Raw genomic sequence first — 21,843 nt, forward strand, 5'->3', positions numbered from 1 at the left:
GGTTGCAGAAATTATTCGTTATGATGGGTGCGCTATATGGGAGACGCTTGTAAGAGACTTGATGAAACAACCAATCACTGAAGACTGGGTAGAAATCAGTACAAATAATGAAATGACGATCAATTTCCTCATTGTGTGGGAGCCATTAATGCGAAATACATCATAATTATGAAGTCATGCGAATCGGCAATTGATTTTTTTTCCAACTACAATCAGTTCTTTTCGATTGTCCTAATAGCTGTGGCAGCCAGCAGTTACTATTTCAGATACACTGATGTGGTAGGCTATGTGGATGAAGAAGATTCAAATTTGTTCAAATCAACTGATCAAGGTAAGAAAGTCTTTGCAAAGACCGTAAATTTGACACAACCGGAACTTTTTCCGAACTGTCCCACCGGTAAACTTCTTCCATTTGTATTTTTGGTCGGCGAGGCATTCGTCCTACGCAAAAATCGCAAAAGACCTTATCTAGCAAAACACTTGACGCCTAAAAAAGTGTTTTCAACTAAAGATTGTAAAAAGCCAAGCGGTTTATTAAATGCACATTTGGCATTTTAGCAAATAATAGCAGGTTTTGCACCAGGCAAAGGATGTGAATATTTTATTTATTGTACTTCATAACCGTGTAGGTATTTTTGACTGTTACAACTTTGAGGACAGACTGACGTGTCCATTGACAAGTATGTCTGCATGTCGAACATGGGAATCACCAGCGGAAAATTTTTCAGAGACCATTTTGCAGACTAGTACTGTTATAGTCATCGATCAGTGCCTTGGCAAAACTAGTCTACAGTTTAAATCTTAAAAGGTTGTTCTAGGTTGAATTTTAAGAGGAACGTGGTTGTAAATAAAATGAAGTAATAAAACTTTTTATACAGCTTTAGTACAAACCAACAGCATTTCTTTCTTCCGGTTCCATTTTCTGCACGCTCCCAATAGGTGCCATGGTAACTGCTTGCCACGAGTCCGTCTTCATAAATCTGTTTTGTAATCTGGGTACCTAATAAGCATTGAGCGTGCCGAGTTTTTGACGTCATAGCATAGAAAAATCATGTTCAGGAGTCTTTCCTAACGTGCACAGGAATTTCTAGCATGTCAGATATGGGATATAGGTAAGTCAGAGACAGGTAGGACCAGAAATGAGGAGGGACAAATAGCTCTAAAAATAAATGAAACCCTGGTAACAAACGCATGTTGTATTGCAAACCATTTAAACAAGTATTTTGTCTCTTTTACTGATAGCATGGGGTTGTCAGGTTCAGTAAATAATGCAATGGAATATCTGAGACCAGTACACCCAAGCAATCTCGGTAAAATGGAATTGACACTTACTTCACCCAAAGGAATAGAATTCATCATAAAGACCTTGAAATCAAAACATTCTAGTGGTTATAACAACATATCAACAAAGTTAATAAAACAGTGTTCATGTGAGCTTAGTCATATCTTAAGTTATTTGTGTAATCAATCACTTATCACAGGAACATTCCCGGACTGGCTTAAATATGCTGAAGCTATACATCTCCACAAGAAAGGGGACAAAGAAATGTCGTAAAATTACCGACCGATCTCACTTTTGCCAGCTTTTTCAAAAATCTTTGGAAAGGTTATGTTCAAGCGTCTACTTAAGCACCTTAGTGAAAATAACATACTGTCAAAGTCACAGTTTGGGTTTCTTAAGGGTTCTGATACTGAGAAGGCTATTTACACTTACAGTGGAAATGTCCTTAATTCATTACACAACAAATTAGAGGCAACTGTCATATTCTGTGACCTGTCAAAGGGTTTTGACTGTGTGAATCACAGCATTCTTTTAAGTATATTAAAATATTATGGCATCACTGGTAGTGCTGCAAAGTGGTTTCAGTCATATCTTATTAATAGAAAACAAAGGGTGTCATTACGTAACACTTCAGCAGTAGGCAATCAGACATCATCTGATTGGGAAGAAATTACATGTAGTGTTCCCCAAGATTCCATACTAGGTCCAATACTTTTTCTTCTGTACATTAATGACCTGTCATGCCAAGTTCGTCTTATTTGCAGATGATACTAACATTGCAAAAAATAGTGAATTAAATATAAATTTAGAAAGGGCAGTTAATCAAATTTTTACTGACAATATGTGGTTCATAGCCAATTCACTGTCATTAAACTTTGAAAAGACTCACTATATGCAGTTCAGAACTTCCAAGAGATTTCTTTCTAGTGTGTGAATAAAATATGATAACATGGAAATAGGAGAAACTGAGATCGCAAAATTCTTGGGATTACAACCTGATGATAAATTCAGTTGGGAGCGACATACTAAAGAAGTGCTAAAGCGCCTAAACAAGTCTTGTGTTTGCAATGCGAATGCTGTCGGACATAGGAGATGTAAATATAAAAAAACTGGCATATTTTGCTTATTTTCACTCCATTATGTCATATGGTATCATATTTTGGGGTAACGCCACAAACAGAGAAAAATTTTTAAAGTACGGAAGTGTATAATAAGAGAAGTGTATAATAAGAGTAATGTAAATCCAACGCTACGGCCGCAGGTTCGAATCCTGCCACGGGCATGGATGTGTGTGATGTCCTTAGGTTTGTTAGGTTTAAGTAGTTCTAACAAGGGAACCTCCCCATTGCACCCCCCTCAGATTTAGTTATAAGTTGGCATAGTGGATAGGCCTTGAGAAACTGAACACATATCAATCGAGAAAATAGGAAGAAGTTATGTGGAAACTGAGTAGTCCATGCGCAAGATATGTAACATCAAGAAGAGTGTGACCCCAGGAGCGCCGTGGTCCCGTGGTTAGCGTGAGCAGCTGCGGAACGAGAGGTCCTTGGTTCAAGTCTTGCCTCGAGTGAAAAGTTTACTTTTTTATTTTCGCAAAGTTATGACCTGTTTTTTCGTTCACTGACGTCTCTGTACACTGTAATAAATTTAGTGTCTGTGTTTTACGACCGCACCGCAAAACCGTGCGATTAGTAGACGAAAGGACGTGCCTCTCCAATGGGAACCGAAAACATTTGATCGCAAGGCCATAGGTCAACCGATTCCTCCACAGGAAAACACATCTGATATATTCCATACGGCATGTGCGTCACATGACAGGAATATGTTGTCGACCCACCTAACTTGTACACTTGGCGAATGGGTAAAAAGATTCTTCTACCTTGCCCGATTTAGGTTTTCTTGTGGATGTGATAATCACTCCCAAAAAAGGGATGAAAACATAAGAGTTTGTCACATAAACTGAAAATAAAAAATTAAAGTTTTCACTCGATGGAAGATTTGAACCAAGGACCTTTCGTTCCGCAGCTGCTCACGTTACCACGAGACCACGGCGCTCCTGATCCCACATTATCCTTGATGTTGCCTATCTTGCCATTGACTACTCAGTTTGTATATTTTGCTTATTTTTTTCGTAGTTCCACACAACTTCTTCCTGTTTTCTCGATTGATCTGTGTTCAGTTATTCATGGCCTATCCACTGTGCCAACTTATAACTAAATCTGAGGGGGATGCGATAGGGAGGTTCCCTTGTAAGTTCTAGGGGACTGTCCGCAGCTCGTGGTCGTGCGGTAGCGTTCTCGCTTCCCGCGCCCGGGTTCCCGGCGGGGTCAGGGATTTTCTCTGCCTTGTGATGACTGGGTGTTGTGTGCTGTCCTTAGGTTAGTTAGGTTTAAGTAGTTCTAAGTTCTAGGGGACTGATGACCATAGCTGTTAAGTCCCATAGTGCTCAGAGCCATTTGAACCATTTTGTAAATCCAAGAACATCATGTCGAAACCTATTCAAAGAATTGGGCATACTAACCACAGCTTCTCAGTATAGTTATTCCTTAATGAAGTTTGTTGTAAATAAAACATCTCTTTTTCCAACTAACTGCTTAGTATACAGTATCAATACTAAGAATAAGAACAATGTACAAAGATTTAAAATTACTTACTCTTGCCCAGAAACGAGTCCAGTATTCAGCAACGCATATTTTCAATAAGTTACCAGCAGCCACTAAGAGTTTAATTTCAGACAAGGCACAATTTAAACATAATTTAAAAGAATTTTTGTACGTCAACTCCTCCTATTCTATCCATTAATTACTCAAGTGCAGTAGACCATTTTAATGAAAATTTTTTACACTTTAATTTTTGACAATACTTGGTTGTAACAGCAAACTAACTACCTACTGCGTGATTGATGGATGTATGGAAAGCACATGTAAGCCTTCAGTTTGTAAATAGTGGAAGTTTAATTTTAAACCTTGTACACAGTTTGACTGTTCTTAACTGAGGATAATTGAAATGAATAATTTAGTTTAATTTTTGACAATACTTGGTTCTAATAGCCAAGTAACTAACTACTGTGTGAATGATGGATTTAATGAAAGCAGATGTAAGTATTAAACCTGTAAATATTATACGTTTAATTTTGATTCATGTACACAATTTTACTGTTTATTTACTGAGGATCATTACAATAAATGAAACTCAAGTTTTTCTAATTACATTTTTGTAATGTGTGTATCTGACATGTTCCACAACCAGAAAGATCCCCTCTTTTGTGGGGCTATGGAATGAATAATTAATTTAATCAAATCAAATCAAAATCAAATCAAATCTGAGTGTTCGTTTGAAACGCCAGATGACATCATCACTCTTTCGTACAGAGTTGCAAGATGTCATCTTTTGATTTCAATTGAAGCCTGCATGTGTATATGCCATTTCCAGGCACCAGCAAATTGCGGATCCCTCAAAAACTCGTCATTTATAATAAGATTTGTTGTAATAAAATGCCGGGAAACGTCAGTCATATTGGTGGATAAAGAATTATTGTAACTTCCGTTTCACGACAACGGAATATTGAGGATGCATGAAAAACGAATTGTCCTTGGTACAATTTGAAGTAATTAGGTGCCATTCAAAGACATATCTACGATTAAAGCTTGCAGCAAATGATAAGGCACATAGTATGGTCGCAAATCACTAATGGTCGGTGTAGCGCTAGAGCACCCCTACTATTGTATGTAAGGGTGAGGGGGAGGGGGGAGGGGGAAGTGTATGAAGTATCTTCCGTATTCTGGAAGACGAATGGTGACTTGTAACTAGGCACAATAAAACTCTCAGTTCCCACCCTGTTAAAAACCTGCGTTATACCCATTTTTAAATAATTTTCTTGAAAGAAAAACGACCGACTACACCATATTTTTCCCTTTCCCTGGGAGCCAGCGGAGGTGGGGGTGGCCCCCTCTTGCCGCCGGATTACGGGCGCCCTTTGTCTAGCACAATGAGTAGAGACGCGGGTGAACAATGCAACAGAGGGTGTGTTGCACTGGATAAAATACTTTTTTTTACTAACATTCACGTATTCTAATAGGTTCTGATACTTTCTTATTAGTTCAACAGAAGAATATATTATAATGATAATATTCGATGTTATGTAAATGTAAGGATGCTCTTTCTGAGGAGTGAGTTTGTTGGATTGGCTTTATCCAAGATCAGCATGCGCAGAAAATATTTTCGGCTTTCTTGTTTCAAATTTTTTATTTCACATGTTGTAAAGCTTTTGCTACTGAAAAGGAACAGCGATCAAGTACGAATGACGTTAGGTGAGGATGATGGAATAATTTTCATGGTATGTTGAGAACTATTGTAAATTTCATCGCAATATTTGTAATATTGTCCTTACTGACTGGACATGATATTTTCGTTTTTGTCTTATACATGTTCATGGATACTGAAATTTTGATTTATGTATACTACGGATAGAACAACAAGACTACAACGTGGACAAGGGAGGAAATGTACATTTTAATAGAGCTAAAGTAAGAGTTTTACGCGTCCTTTTCCTAAACAAAGAGTGTCATTTGCGACAACTGCGGCTGGAGCGCGATGCTATCGCGTTTACCGTATTTTAAGGACTATAAGACGCACTTTTTTTCTTCGAGAAACTGCCTCCAAAATTCAGGTGCCTCTTATACTCGAAACTAATATAAAAAAGTTCAGTGATTGATTTAAAATACACACCAGTCTTAAAAATGGCTATATATGCGATGCCGCGGGAAACCTATCTGTGTCTGGCAGCAGCAGTGCACCGATGCGACGAACGTGAGTTCCTGGGATTCACGAGCTTGCTGACACTGTCTCCCACCCACGCCGCTAACACAGACCCAGAACACTGTCTACTCTATGATGCGTCACTGCAGTCTACGGTGCCAGTGAACTTGAATTGAAAGTGATTTCTGTTACCGGTAAAGGTACAGTATTTTTGTTAGTAGCTAGTTTCGTAACGAAAAAGGTATTCTTATGATACGGCTATAAATTGAAACTAGTAGCATCGGCAGCACAACATGGAAGTTGGGCAGCTGAGCGGCATTTCGGCCCTCCACCGATAGGGGAAAAAAAAAAAAAAAAAAAAAAAAAAAAAAAAAAAAAAAAAAAAAAACTTTCGCGGTTGGCGGCCTAGTAAAAAAGAACTGAAAAAAATGCGTAAATATAGGACTAAATGCAAAATGGCCAAAATTAGAAGATGACGTACTGAAATGGATTCAAGGACACCGTCAAAACAGCACTGGAATCAATATAAAAATTATTCGAATACATGCTCGTAAGCTATCGATACTGTGGAACTTAACAGACTTTAAGCGTGGAGTTGGTTGGTGCTACAGGTTTATGAGGCGTCATGGACTTGGCATGCAGACAAAACCAAAATATCTCAGAAAATGCTACAAGAATATGGAGAGAAAACATTATCTTTCCATCGAATTATTATTCAACATCGAAAGAAAGCCAGTGTGGAACTAGGCCAAATAGCGAATATGGACGAAGATCCTCCGGCATTTGATGTGCCGAGTAATAGAACTGTTAGCCATGAAAAGTACTAAAACTATAAAAACAATTGGACATGAAAAATTTCACTACACTATTGTCCTTTCATGTTGTGCTGACGGTACTTAACTTAATCCAATAATCATTTTCAAGTGCCGAACAATGCCAAAACCTCCTGAAATTCCGCCGGGCGATGGTGTTCACGTACATGACAAGGGCTGGATGGACGACGCTGGAATGAAATCAGGGACCAACGGAGTGCAGGAGAGAGGGAAAGGCTCTTTCCTATTGAAGAAAAGTTCCCTTCTTTGCTAGATCAGTTTAGTAGTCATTTGAAAAATTCTGCGAAAGATAAAGTGAGACGGGAAAATAAGGAGCTTGCTGTTCTTCCGGGAGGACTTACTGCAACCTCTTCATATCTCGATAAATAAACCATTTTAAGTGTATATGAGTGAGGAATGGAACAAATGGATGACCCCCACCATGTATTCGCGCCGAAGGGAGCTTTGAAACGACTTACAATCAAACAAGTGTGTCAGTGGATGAGAGAGTCGTGGTCTATAGTGAGAGAGGACATTGTTTAAACTTTCAAGAAGTGCTGCAGGAGTAACGCTCTCGATGGCAGTGAAGACCATCTTATATGTGGAGAGGAGGACGAAGAGGACTAGGAGGACGAAGAGGGCGAAGAGGACGAAGAGGGCGAAGAAGAAAGTTGAAATGACTTTTTTCGGGTCAGTTCGGTTTTATAAATTAAATTTATTTTACCTGGACTTGCAATCTAATAATAAAAAAGGTAAAATGTTATTTTTAAAAAAATTGCATAAAAATTAAGGTGCATCTTACAGTCCGTAAAATAGGTACCACGACGAGGCAGGCCGCATTCCCAAGTCGCATCTTTTCTGATAAGGGAAACTGCCCATCGGACTCCCCTCAGATTTAGGAGTAAGATGGCCCAGAAGATAGCCCGTCAAAAAATTAAGACAGGAAGAAAGTTTACTGAACTGTGAAGAAAGCAAAATAGAAAAAGTGCACAGAGAGCACAATGAGTTACAGAAACAGCGTCGTGGGTCAAGTGGTTACGGTGCTGGACTGCCAAGCGGGCGAGCCGTATCCAAAACTTCCTCGTTTCTTTTGCCCTTTTTTTTCCACAACAGTATGAACTGTCCGTCCGGTCACTGAAATGTCTGTCTTTTTTTCTGTAGTCTCGGCAGTTGCCATACTATACACTGGTTATACAATATGAGTCATGTGGAAAGAATGTGTTACCGTTGCTACGGTCGCAGGTTGGAATCCTGCCTCGGGCATGGATGTGTGTGATGTCCTTAGGTTAGTTAGGTTTAAGTAGTTCTAAGTTCTAGGGGACTGATGACCATAGATGTTAAGTCCCATAGTGCTCAGAGCCATTTTTTATGTTACCGTCGCAAGTAAACGTGATGTATAGTGAGAGCAGGCGAAACACCACATGGACGTCCCACACAAACGAAAAACAACAAATAAACTCGTGTTAACTATGTTAGAACAAAGGAATTCATGAGTAAAGACTTCCAAAACAGAACGGAACTTCAAAAACGTTTAAAACGTACGTTTTGACAGAGCACAGAGAAACTGGGCGATTGTGAAACTGTTGCAGCTTATGTGACAAACTATTACGTTTTCATCATTTCCTTTGGAGTGATCACATTCACAGTCATACGAACACCTATATCAGGCAACGAGGCATATCTCACTCGTTCACCAGTCGTACAAATTAGGTGCGTCGATTAAGATATTCCTATCGCACGACACACGTACTGTCACTAATGCTGTGTATGACACACCAGACATATTTTCCGGTGGAGGATTCTGTCGCCCTGTCTCAAACGACTGCGGTTCCCATTTGAAAGCCACTTCCTTTCGGTTGCCAATAGAGTAATTGTGCAGAATCAACTGCCATTATAGGTCCCTCCTAGCTTACACCTCGCTATTGCAAACGGACATTACACCACGACACAGACACAAATCTGAATAAAGCGAACAGAGGGAAAAAGGTAAATAAATAAATTGACCCGGCTCGCCCACTTAACAGTCCAAAACCGTCTCCACTTAACCACGACGCCACTTGTCGTTCCTGCAGCTCTATATCGCACTTCTTGTTCTTAGACCGTTCACTTTTTCTATTTTGCTTTTGTTTTTCAGCAGTACACCTTCTACCTATCTTCGGACTTGATCTGCGTTCAGTTTTTGGCAGGCTCTTACCACTAAATGTGAGGGGGGTGGGGTTTCAGCAGTACCTTGAACTCGGCACGCTCAACGTTGACGCTCGAAAGCACGGTCCGCGTGTCGACAGCTTAAGGCTACATCAACATGGCCCGTGCTGCACAGCAGTTCAAAAATGATAGTATAATGTTGAATTTTATAACATTTCTTGTAAGATATTCTGCTAGTGGATAAGGTTAACAGCAGCAGTCGCGTAAATAAATATGAGGGACAATATTAAACAAAGATGGCAACATTTCAAACACTAGGAAAATTTTACAAAACCTCAGTAACGAATGGTTTCAGCTGCTAGTGAGAACGAACTTCCTTCGTATTAGTTACTTGTCAGACCGGTATTTTACGGCGATTACTCCACCGTAATTGCGGAGGCATTTCCCTTTGACGGCATTTCAACAGAGGGCACATTCCCTAGTTGGCTTTTACAGAATTTTCTAAATGTTCTGTTGCAAACACTGGTAATCAGCTCCTGTCTGGCCATCCCCCCCTCCCCCCCCCCCCCTATTTCTGCGCGTGCGCAGTCTTCAGCTTACTTAGAATTATACCACTCTGTACTGACTGGCGTCACATATCCACTCGTTACTTGACTGACGGCCGATGTAAGGGTGCCACGTGACGCGCACCTATTATCGGGAAGTAAGTTCAGAAAAGGCAGTCGCTCGTCTGAAACAGGCTTTTCGATGTGCGGTGGCGGAGGATATCTCCGATAACACTTGCATTGTCCACCCGAGTTTCTGGTTCAATTATCACCCGTTTCTTGTTCCATTTGAGAGTGGCGCTTACGAGATAACTGCCGTCCGTCTGCGTACGAGTTCGAATTCATGAATTTTCTTGTCGTGAGATGATGTAACATGATCTTCATGGAACGTTTTCTCTAGAAATTTTAACAGAGAATTTCTCGGCGACGCACATCGCTTCCCTTGCAAAGTCTGCCGCTGCGTCAATAGAAAGCACAGAAGGAATCAGGGCCATATGGAGAGGTTTGCGAGCTCGGTCAACACAGAGCGGGAGAAAAAACAAGACAGACAGTCTGACAGTTAACCGGTAGCGGCACAGCAATGTACGAGAAGTCTTTCCCTCGGTCCGCGAATGTATACGCACGCAGTTCTCAGCCACGCCCACGGAGTGTACGTCCAAGCAGCATCATGAAGAAACGACAGTGCACACAGTTGCCGCCTACACAACACGCTCATTTTCAACTGTACAACACTTGCTGCTAATTCACTACCGTGTTTTTGGTTATGATAGGCGACCAATTTGACGCAAAACTTCCCATTTGCGCCATCTGAGACACCGAGGACGAGCAAACAAGCGAAAAAGCTAAAGTACATAAGTGACTCATTTGCCCCCCCCCCCCCCAGCTACAAAGTTTTATTTGATAGGATCTACTGCGTAAATAAAACAGAAAGTGAGCCTTCTGTGGTGGATTAATAGTACAGGGTGTATCAAAAAGAATCGTCCGATTTAACACGTCTACATTTCTGAAAGTAATAAACATATAAAATAAATTTTGTTTTTTTGACGAACGGGGAACCCAGAAAGTTTTTTTTTCATATCTTCTCGTAGGTGTTCAATATGCCCCCCCCCCTCCCCCTTTAGATGCACGGCATAAGTCGATGCGATATTGAAACTGTTCCAGCACTGCAGCGAGCATATGTTGAGTTACAGCTTCCACAGCTGATGCTATGTGATGTCTCAGTTCATTCACTGTTATTGGTAACGGAGGCACAGAAACAGACTTCTTTACAAACCCCCGACAAGAAGTAATCACATACAGTCAGGTCCGGTGACCTTGGAGGTAAGTACCGTGAGGCTGAGTCATTTGGTCCAGTGCGACCGATCCATCGATCAATAATCCTGTGATTTTTAAATTCCCGCACCTAGCGGGAACCATGTAAACCACGTAGATCTCGAGAGTTTTCTCTTTCCAACAGTACGTTGTTCACGCATATTTCTCAAATAACATAATAGTTATGATTTTTTAAATCGGATGATTCTCTTTCATACATCCTATATAACGAGAATTTTTTTGTCGTTTTGGCTAGAGATCTACAGCTGTACTCTGTTCAAGGGGCCGGATTCAAAGTCCAAGTGAGAAATGCCGCCGCTTGGGGCGGCAGAGGAGCACCAACCGTTTCTGACTGGGACGATATGACATGCCGTACGACACGCTGCAATCTGGCTCGCGCTGGCCGTGGCATGACGTAATGCCTGACATGTGGTGTTCGGCACACTCTTCATACAGTGGATGTCAGAATATTGAATTACGGTTTTCGAAATGGAATGTCCCATTCGTCTAGCTGCAACTACCATTCCGCGTTCAAACTCTATTAATTCCCGTCGTGCTCCCATGATCATGTCGTAGATCTCTTCACACGTATCACCTAGTACGAGTAAAAGCACCGCCAACGCGCTGCCGTTTCATAGCTTGTAGTGATACTAGCGCCACCTGTACATGAGGCTGTCGCTATCCGATGAGTTTGGCCACCTCACTGTATGTCAAGTATGAACTCGACGCCTGAAAGAGGTATGTCTCTTCTTCCTGCGATAAAAACGATTTCGATATGTTTGCTAGATTGACTACTTATATTTTCTGCTGCAAATTTTTAAATTATACGCTCTGTGTCGATTTCGAAATATTACAATAACTATGGGCAATAGCGAAAAGAAAAACATCAGTTAATTATCAATCTGTCACATCAAGATTGTAAGATGTAAAAAAATCGTTTTTTGTTTACTAAAAAGTTCTCAAAAATCGAAAATCGCTGTTCTTTCAGCAGCTACCGAATGATGGTTTTCCTGTACCACAGGCAGCAGCATGAAACAAGACTCTGGAACAATCCTTCGGCTCCAGAAGAGCCATTCTCCGTCGTATCCTTCGTGATACAACTGAACAGCATATACAGGAGAGCCTATGCAAAGACCGGAAAAGTAAGAAAGAAAAACTGCCGGATTTAAAGTCAAAATATTTCTTCCCAGTGTGCCCGGATGGTTCAGATCGCAAAGTAGAGCAGCTGAACCCAGTACACTTGTCAGACGTCACCTCGATAAGACAGAGCTGAATTGATGACTAATTAGTGGGGAAAAATACGGGACGAAAAAACTGCAAACTTAAAATAAACGAACTGAAAGAGGCCATTAAGGGCAAACTGGGCAAGCCACCAACTCTGGCTCGCATCACGGCCCAGACAGGGGGACAACCAAGTGGTTTCCACAGTTCTATAATGACTGTCTACCACGGAGTTCACAAATACGAAGAAACGAGAGTCGCCGACTCATTGAAATCGAGCTATTATTTCAAATGAAACCTCCAATTACAGTACCCATTCACATTTCTTGTTCTTCACCGCACGCGTTTCGAAGGATTATTTCCACATTATAAAGTGGATGTGCTTTTCTTAATATGGCATAAACGAGTCACAAGTGCAAATTTTTGTACGCAATATATTATTCTGTCTTTTAGTCGTATATGCATTACGTACACTTTCCATAAAACATTGATCGCCTCCGTGTTCTAACGGTCCGCACTTTTGCTCACTAACGCGAATGGTGCAAAATGGTTCAAATGGCTCTCAGCACTATGGGACTTAACATCTATGGTCATCAGTCCCCTAGAACTTAGAACTACTTAAACCTAACTAACCTAAGGACATCACACAACAACGAGTCATCACGAGGCAGAGAAAATCCCTGACCCCGCCGGGAATCGAACCCGGTAACCCGGGCGTGGAAAGCGAGAACGCTACCGCACGACCACGAGCTGCGGACTACACTAACGTGAATGTCTCGGGTTTGTTTCCAAATTATCAACTCAGATTTTTATGTGGTGGAAATACCTGGGACGGAGTCAGCTCAGCCCCGTTGGTTCAAATGAGAAGTTGCTCGATACCGAAACTTCTAGCACACGAACGCCGCAGAAGTGGCTAACCGGGCTGGGAGCGACACACCGTTTACTTACACGTTTTCATTTGATTTGCATCAGACGACGGCTAAGCAGAAACAAGAAGAGGCAGCAAGCTCGTTTCACAGTAGTTAGATCAGAGGTATCTGGATGCATTCAGGTTGTGGCAAAAGTACCATCAGTGATAGATGAGTGTAGACTTGCTAAATCTACGTAGCGGGTAGAATAAAATTTGATCATTATTCAAAATTTCCGGTTCTGAGAGACTATCACTAAATTCTGCTACTGAGTGTGGAAAAATACTGCTTAAAGAGAGAACTTTATTATTTTTATCGTAATTACCCTGTATATGAAAGCATTTTATTGTGATGAGTTTTTTTACAACTTTTTCGTATCTCATGTAAAATTCGCCCAGCCCAAACCGCTAAGCACAGAAATTTGAAATTTGGAGACAGTATTGTTCTTATACCATAGGCTTCGGTTAGGAAGAGATGTTTCAAAATTCCACTCCTAAGGGAGTGATACGCGAGATGAAAGGTTTTTTGAAAATATGTTGGTATTAAGACAATTTTGAAGCTAGAGATAGGAAAACTGCTATTAGGTGTTTAGGTCAGAAATAAAAACATTTTTCACCGTTCTTTGATTTTTTTAAAAAAATAAAACATTATTGAAGAACTACTGAAGTATTTTTAAAGCTAACTAGTATTTGATTATTCGGATACAACTAAAACATAAGTGTCTTTGGGGTTTTGGAAATTGAGCCCCGCCGGCCGCGGTGGTCTAGCGGTTCTGGCGCTGCAGTCCGGAACCGCGGGACTGCTACGGTCGCAGGTTCGAATCCTGCCTCGGGCATGGATGTGTGTGATGTGCTTAGGTTAGTTGGGTTTAAGTAGTTCTAAGTTCTCGGGGACTGATGACCTCAGCTGTTGAGTCCCATAGTGCTCAGAGCCATTTGAACCATTTTGAGCCAATTGAGCCCCTAACGGTGTAAAATAGGGAAGGAAACGTTTTTTGACAATATTTCATTATGGAAGCATTTTTAAAGCTAAATCTATGTAAATTTGAATTTGTCTTCTCGGTTAGAATTAAAAAAAAAATGTTTCACTGTTTTTGGAAATTCAATCTCGACGGGGGTGAAACGGGGGATGAAATTTTTTAAGAAAATATTTAGTTACATTAAAAAATGTTAAGCTAAATGTATGAAAATCAGAATTCCACTTCTCGGCCAGATATAAAGAAATGCGAGTTAGTGGATGAAAGTTTCTATGGAAATTCGCCACAAGAACTTAAAAGGCACGATTAACAGAAACTTTGGGCTCCAGCTACCAGAATCGCTTTTTGGTAAAAAGAACATTCGGGTAAGGCCAAGCTTATATGGCCTTAATTAACGTGTGAAGTTTAGAAGGTGTTGCAATTTGCGAACATAAAAAATCGATAGAAACCAAAAACACGTGTGCAAATAATAACCGTCTACGCGAGCGAAGCCGTGTCGGCAACCCTAGTACCTCGTTCTGTGGTAGAGTTCTCACCTTCCATGTGGTTAGCCCAGGATCGACACCAAGCTGTGGCAAATTTTTAAACAAAGAATCCAAGTTTCAGTGTACAGTAAAATTCACAAATGCGAAAAATATTTAATTTGCAACGTTGTTTCAATTTAAACAATCTTTATTAACAGTCTTTTGTAGAATATTAATAATTTGTATTTCCAATGAACACTGGATTTTTGTGTGGGATGTGTTACTAGAAAGACGTGCATTTTTCATAAAAAAATACAATTAGGTATCTGTTAATCAGCATATATTTGGTTAATCATATATTTAAATGACGTAAGTATTCCAACTGAACGAAAAAAGACACCGAGCGAGACTCGAATCAGCGATTACCAGACTTGAGTATTACTGATTTCTTTCCATCTTTATATATTTCATGTTTTACGGAAATGCTCATAGAACATGCACTAATGTTTGAAAATTTGCATTAGCCTGGAATCGGATCTCGACCAACCACGTAGCAATCTACCGTGTAGCTACACAGCCTGTCGAAAGAGGGACCTCGGAAAATATCGAAGCGGATTTTCTCGAGAAATTTTAAGACTTGGATCGACATGCTTTGGAAGATTGAAATTTGAGTTCTGAACTGCATGTGCCTTAAAGAGGGCGGATATTAAAGCAGAATCAGTTTATTGTAACACTACAGAGGTTTTTGAGCGTTCCTTCATTTCCGTAATGATTACAGTCCAGAGACTTGTGTAGAAGAAACATGTGTCATCATACAGTTTCAAATTCGTTTAATGCGAGAAATAATACCAGAAATAATAAAGCCTACGGTAACGTAAATATTCAGTTCAGTGTCGGTCGGAAAGGTGAACTTAACAACAGTACTTCCGGGTACAATTTATCACTTCAACTGTCGCAGCAGTCGTCGCCCTGCTTCAAGAATAGGTTCACCAATAATTAAATCTTCTGCTAGCAACGTTGTCTAGAGGTGCAACATTTCAACAAGTTTCCTACTAGTCACATCCAGAAAAAGGAAGGAACAAGATTACGCTAAAATGTCCCATCTACACAGAGATCAGAAAGTGGAGCAGGACAAAGATGGTGAAGGAAATCTGCGGCGGTCTTTCCGCAGGCACCACCCAGCATTCGCTTCAAGTAATTTAAGGTAACTGAGGATGCCTGTCCAGGAACCTGAACCGCCGTTCTCCCCAGTGCGAGTCCAGAGCGCCACATCGTTAGGCCGACGTCTTCAAAACTGAGGATAACGAGTACGGAACTTGTTGAAACGTCGCCTCAGAACGACGCTGTCACCTTAAAAGATTTCTTTAGTGAAATTCGCCCAGAAAACCTGCAATATCAAGTACACCGCTCTTCAAGCTGGCTGAGACTGCAGTAACGAAATTCATGAGGAGTCGCATGATCACACAACGTCTCTTATCAGTTATACGGAAGATTAGGAAGCCACTGTTTCTCATGCTAAACGTTCAATGTCTACCCTACTCCAGTTCCTCATTCCTCGTCGACACACTGCGATATCTATCGTCATCGAACTTTCCCCACCACCGAGTTAAGCTAGCAAACGATCTACAGGGACGTTCATCACAAGTCTAATTAGTTACTAGAAGACGCACGCATCTCCAAGAGCAAACGTCACAATTTATCCGAAAAACTGGCGCAGGCTGAATATCGAGTAGCGACAGTCATGCAGTTACGCTGTATCCAGCAGTAAAAATATCTTTGGCCCCTGAAAATGTTTTATGAATTATCGTTGCGCAGGCTGCCTCCATTGCCGAAGTCAAAGTAAAATTTTGGTAATATCTATTGCGGGTAAAATCCAATATTTTCTCAGAAAAAATGGCTCTAAGCACTATGGCACTTAAAAGCTGAGGTCATCAATCCCCTAGACTTAGAACTACTTAAACCTAACTAAGGACATCACACACAGCCATGCTCGAGGCAGGATTCGAACCTGCGACCGTAGCAGCAGCGCGGTTCCGGACTGAAGCGCTTAGAACCGCTCGGCCACAGGGAAAAAAAAAAATTAGCGTTGCTGACTGCTGTGCGGAATGACCCGGGTTTGGTTCCCGGTGCCGCCTCAGGTTCTCTCTGAGGTGGGTAGGTCTGAAATGACTGGTCGAATAAAGATGCAGCGACACTATCAACATTCATCTACTGGCAATGGCGGCTGGAGAGATTGGCGATTTGCTGACCACACGCTCCAGGATCCCAGACCGCTCCTCGTACTTCCTCGTAGCCAGCAGTCGGCCTGTCGGAACGGGCATTCAGGACTGATACTTGAATGGCGGCTTTTGTTTCGTGCGCGCACTGGGCGTAATACGTTTCAGTCCCAGTTGGTCAGCAGCGGTCTGTTGATATAACCCGGGTGAAATTACACCCATCTCGAGATTATGTTCGGGTATACCGTAACCAAAGTGCGAATGATGAAACCGAAGTTTCAGCGTCTAGAAATTCATCATTGGAGGCATATGGGATTTTTCTGAATCAAACTGTAGCTTTAAAAAAAAAAAAAAAAAAAAAAAAAAAAAAAAAAAAAAATTTTTTTTTTTTGAAGGATCTAATCCAACAAACAAATTTTGTGATCCATCACTGTTACCAACTAAATCTGCTAGAATGTTCGACTTGCGAGGATGTACGCTTCTCGTAACAGCATAATATACACTGCTGGAAAAAATTGTACACCTAATTCACTCGCAATTTATTGTTGCAGCAGTGCATGTGGAGCAAATGAAATGATTACATTTACAAATCAACAAGCCAAGCGACACTGCGGCACCAGGTCTCGACCCACGCCGAAACAACCCATATTAGTACGTGGAGTATCCTTCACGGGCGACAACGTAAGCGCGCTGACTCTGGCGTCCAGTCGATCGTACAGATAGCGAATACTGTCCTGGGACACGTTATACCATGCCTGCTCGACTTGTTGACGTAGTTCTGTAAGAGCTGTTAGTTGACGAGTCGCAAGAGTCGCTTCTCGTCTCATCCAACGCACGCTCGACTGGAGACTTGTCTGAGATTGTGCTGGCCACGTAAGTTGCTGCTCGTCTAGCTGAGCACGCTGATTTTTACGCGCAGTGTGTAGGCGAGCATTATTCTGTTGAAACAACGCGTCACCTTGCTGTTTCACGAACGGTAAAACAGCAGGTCTAACAGCATTCTGCTAGAAACCAAAAGTGAACGGGAGTTGTAGCTTATCGCACCCCCAACCATAAGGCCTGACCTGAGGCCACTGTGTCTCGGACGAATGCACTCTATGAGACAGCACTCACGCGGGCTACGACTACTGAATCAGATCCAGGCAGAATCTGATTTCATTGCTGTCGACCACGGCGCGCCACTCCATCTCCCAAGTGACCCTCCAATGGCACCAGTCGAGCTATGCGCGTCGATGCTGTGGCGTGAGTGGAAGACAGGCTAGAGGTGTGCCTGTGTGTAGTCCCACTGCTAGGCTCGCGAGCCTTCTTAACTCTGCTGTCGTAGCTCTGCCCTTACAATACGGCGATCATAGTGGGCGCCTGTGCTGTGTGAATGTCCAGAAACTCACCTACTGGTGTCAGAACGTTCACCTGACCACCGATACCAGCATAGTTGCACGACTGACGCAGCACACCCAACACCCGGCAATTTTCCGAAAGGACAATTCCGCCACTGGGATGGCCACAATTTGGGCCCTTTCAAACTCGCTGAAATGGCTGTAGGAAGTACGAGTGCGTCCGTGGCATGGTTGCCTGCTTGCCTCACACGTTTGCACTACACTGAACTTCTGGCAGTCAGAATTCCCTGTTAAAGGGTAGACACAGATGGCGCTTTAATATCTATACTACTACGCTATATGTTGGCGGACGCTGTTGAAACCTTTATCAGTTCATCTGCTATCACTCAGGTGGCATTTGCCGTCATTGGGCCAAAATCCGCATCATCATTCCAGGTTGTAATGGTACTTGAATTACGTAACCATTACGGCGCCTCACCTCAACCTCTCGATACCGGCAATATTCTACTGTGTTTCTGTAAAATAGTTAACATATTTCTGTGACAACATTCAGATTTGATTTCATTAATGTAGAGGTACTTCGATACGTCGATATGTATACATTGCAATGATATTATTCTTATTTGTATTCTTTCTTTTGTCACTAAGATCTTTAACGTACTTGTAACTCTGATTTTTGGGCGCGTAAGCGGTTATTAGAGTGTCAAGTTTTGGTCGTCATGTTAAAAAGTGGCAAATTGTAGTCAGTTTATGAAATGTGAACTTTAACAGTGAGGAAGATATTTTCAAGTATGTTTTATATTGTGAAGTGATGTTTTGGAACGAGTTATGTGATATTACAACAAAAGTAGTAAAAAAGAAGTGTAACTTAAATTCGGAGTGCTGATTACTTTTTTACATCACCATTGTCCTAACTTGCAAAAGTTTAATCTTCAAGAATGATTTATGAAACACATCTATAAAACTTTTGAATACCATAGAATTGCATCCGAGCGTGGAATCATCACTACCTAGATTTTCGACGATTGAGCCACGAGTTCAGAACGAGACCGGCGTGGGAAACACGAAAAGATGAGTGCCTAGTTTATCCATTATTTCAAGAAATGACTTAATTAACTGTGCTCTGATGACACCTGCCACATAATATAACTTTGTTGTTGCCCGAAAATGCAATATTTAGCAGCGCGAGCAACACTACAATCATAATTAATTTTTGACCTTTGTTGTGGTAGGGTTGTTAAGTGTGCTATTTTTTTTCTTCGAAAGTGTGGAAGTGAAACTTAAAACGTCGAAAATCAAAATAACAACTTCTGCTGTCGAAGGATATTAAGAACTGTGGACCGATTAGGTATTAATATGCTGCTGAAGAAATGCGTATGATCGGCCGACTGAAGAAACGAGTGAGAAGACGAGCCACGTAACCTTCATAGCAGGCTTCCACTGTGTTCCGTAAGTTCACTTTCTTCTTCTGAATAAAACTTTCTTAGGCTGTGCCAATGTAGCTCTGCTTCCTAGACAGAATTCACATACCTGTTCCACTACTGTGTCGTTTCCAGCAGCGATGCTGCCCAAGTCGTTATCCTCCTTTCTACTGTTCCACAGCAGCTTAGTCTTAGCTATGTTTATCCGTAAGCCGAATTCCGTGCCAAGTACGTCCTCCCCTCCTTTCAACAGATCTTCTGCCCTCGTTACCTCCTGCCAGAAGGGCTCTATTGTTCCGAAACTTAGCATTGGTAGGTATTTCTTTTTGAACCTATATTCCAAGCCCGAATTTTTCCTTCATTTTTTCTTTTATTCCTTCTACGACGTATAACTTGTTCCATGACCTTGTATTTCTTACCTGTACGGTTTGCGACTGTATATCCAAATGAATAAGACCTAAATAACCGTGGCAGTAGGTATTTTATGAGCACTGTGCCCTCTTGCTAAGATGACCTCGCATTAAATTTACACGGCAGCTTTTTCTATAGGCACGAGCCAGTTTCGGACGCGTGCGAAAGTGTTACAGACGAAACATTCATGCAAGTATGTGTTACACATGCCACATCTGAGTCACTCCCATGCTAAAAATTTTTCGGCTTGAAAATGACAGTGTAATCCACGCGTAAGCAACAGCTAAGAAGTAAACATAATTCAATGTAAAGGCACGTGGTTATCAGACAATGTCCTTAACAAGTAGTGGCGATGAAACAAAAAATAAAATAGCGTCAGATACAGCAAAATATTTTCGTTCGCCACAGGCTAGGATTGCACATCTTTGACCAGCTTAAAGAAGTAATATAGTCTTCTAGACAATATGTTATGACCGAAGTAAGTCTCTTGGCACAATCAGAGATATGCATTAGTAACTCTCACCGAAGAATATCTACTACCGTGAAAACTCTGTTCTATCCAAATGCTGCGCAAGTCATACGACCATCTCTACATTTTTGAAAGACTTTCGTATGAAACACACAGCTTATAGTGGAGCAGTAGTACCACAGGTTGATGCCTTATGGGTAAAGATCAACTTCATAATCCAAATACATTCAGCTTTAGATCTTCAATTAAGCGCAGTTTATTTCCTTAACAACGCTTCATTATTTCAGAAATTTCTTTCCAGGACTCACACTTTACGTATATAATTATACACACAGCAAACAGCTTGAAGTAAGGAGACACTCGACAGAGTAAACAAAGCAGAATCTGCCTCATACGTCAACACTAAGCAAGCCAAAGTAAGTGGACTTAAACTCTTCAAACCTAGCACTGTCAACCTCAATGCAACAGATACACAGGGCGAACCAAAGCTAAACCGACTAAATTTCGGAGGTCCTTTAGGGATATTTTCCGTGCATTTTTTTGTAATGGATCCGTGGTCGCGAGTGCCTCGTGACAAGAGTAATTGCATTTCGTTTGATTTCCTGCCCTCATTAAACTTTTGTTCCACTCAGTCATGGTACCTTTTTGTTGACAACAGTAAAGTCCACGGTTTTTGCTTTCGGCTGGGTTAGTTGGTCCTTAACTGTGATACACAGCAGTACGGATGGAACACACGCTATGCTGAGACGTTCTCCCAACAGCGAAAACCCCATTACACCGCTTTTGCATCTGCTTGAGGATTGTTGCATTACTCTATTTAGTCTTCTCGTGTTGCCAGCTTTGTTACTGTTGTGAAGGCATCCTCCCATAAATAAAGGTAGCTGGGGTGACAAACTGAATAAATCGCGACTACATCATTACATGCAACGAACCACAGAAGACCACGGATCCCCTATACAAGAACACACTTAAAATATTCCTGGACAACCTCCAAAATTTTGTCAGCGAAATAGCGGTCACGTTGTAGATGTGCGGAAGTACACAAGATTTAAATGTGTGCAGCAACATGAGCAAAATGCGTAGTGATCCAAATAAAAGAGGGCAGGACAACCACTATAAAAAAATTTAAATACGTGTGATACCTACACGCAGTAAGCTGATCCCGACGTGAGAGAGGAAACGATATGGACCCTACGTCAGTACTTTGATAAGTGCTTTGTTTTTGAATTTCGAACAAAACCATGCCGATAAGTAAGTGTCATTGTAGCAGGAATAAACACGTTTTAACTCAATGCAGCCAAACGTCTATGAAGACGAAAACTATACTGGTGCATTGTAGTGAATCAGAGGTCACTATCAGAACGAATAAAGCGTTTGCACAGGAACTAGAGATACTACGGTAGCAAAAATGAAGCTTATTTGATATTAAAAAGTAAACGTTTTCCTGGTGTTTTCTGCAAATATTATTTTTTATTATCAGTGCCGTGTCTGTCAAGTACCGACAAACAATTCTGTGCATGAAGCTTTATTTCCTTAATCCAGCTATCAAAGCAATGATAGATGGAAA

At 41.3% G+C, this 21,843-nt stretch overlaps 1 protein-coding gene across 9 annotated transcripts in view; it reads right to left on the reverse strand.

Annotated features, from left to right (window-relative positions):
* The window catches only part of LOC126214866 (poly(rC)-binding protein 3), a 524,736-nt gene that overhangs the window by 97,362 nt on the left and 405,531 nt on the right, over positions 1 to 21,843 (reverse strand). The gene's annotated exons all lie outside the window — the stretch shown is intronic.

This window comes from Schistocerca nitens, chromosome 12 (genome assembly GCF_023898315.1).
Source record: "Schistocerca nitens isolate TAMUIC-IGC-003100 chromosome 12, iqSchNite1.1, whole genome shotgun sequence".
NCBI classification, from domain to species: domain Eukaryota; kingdom Metazoa; phylum Arthropoda; class Insecta; order Orthoptera; family Acrididae; genus Schistocerca; species Schistocerca nitens.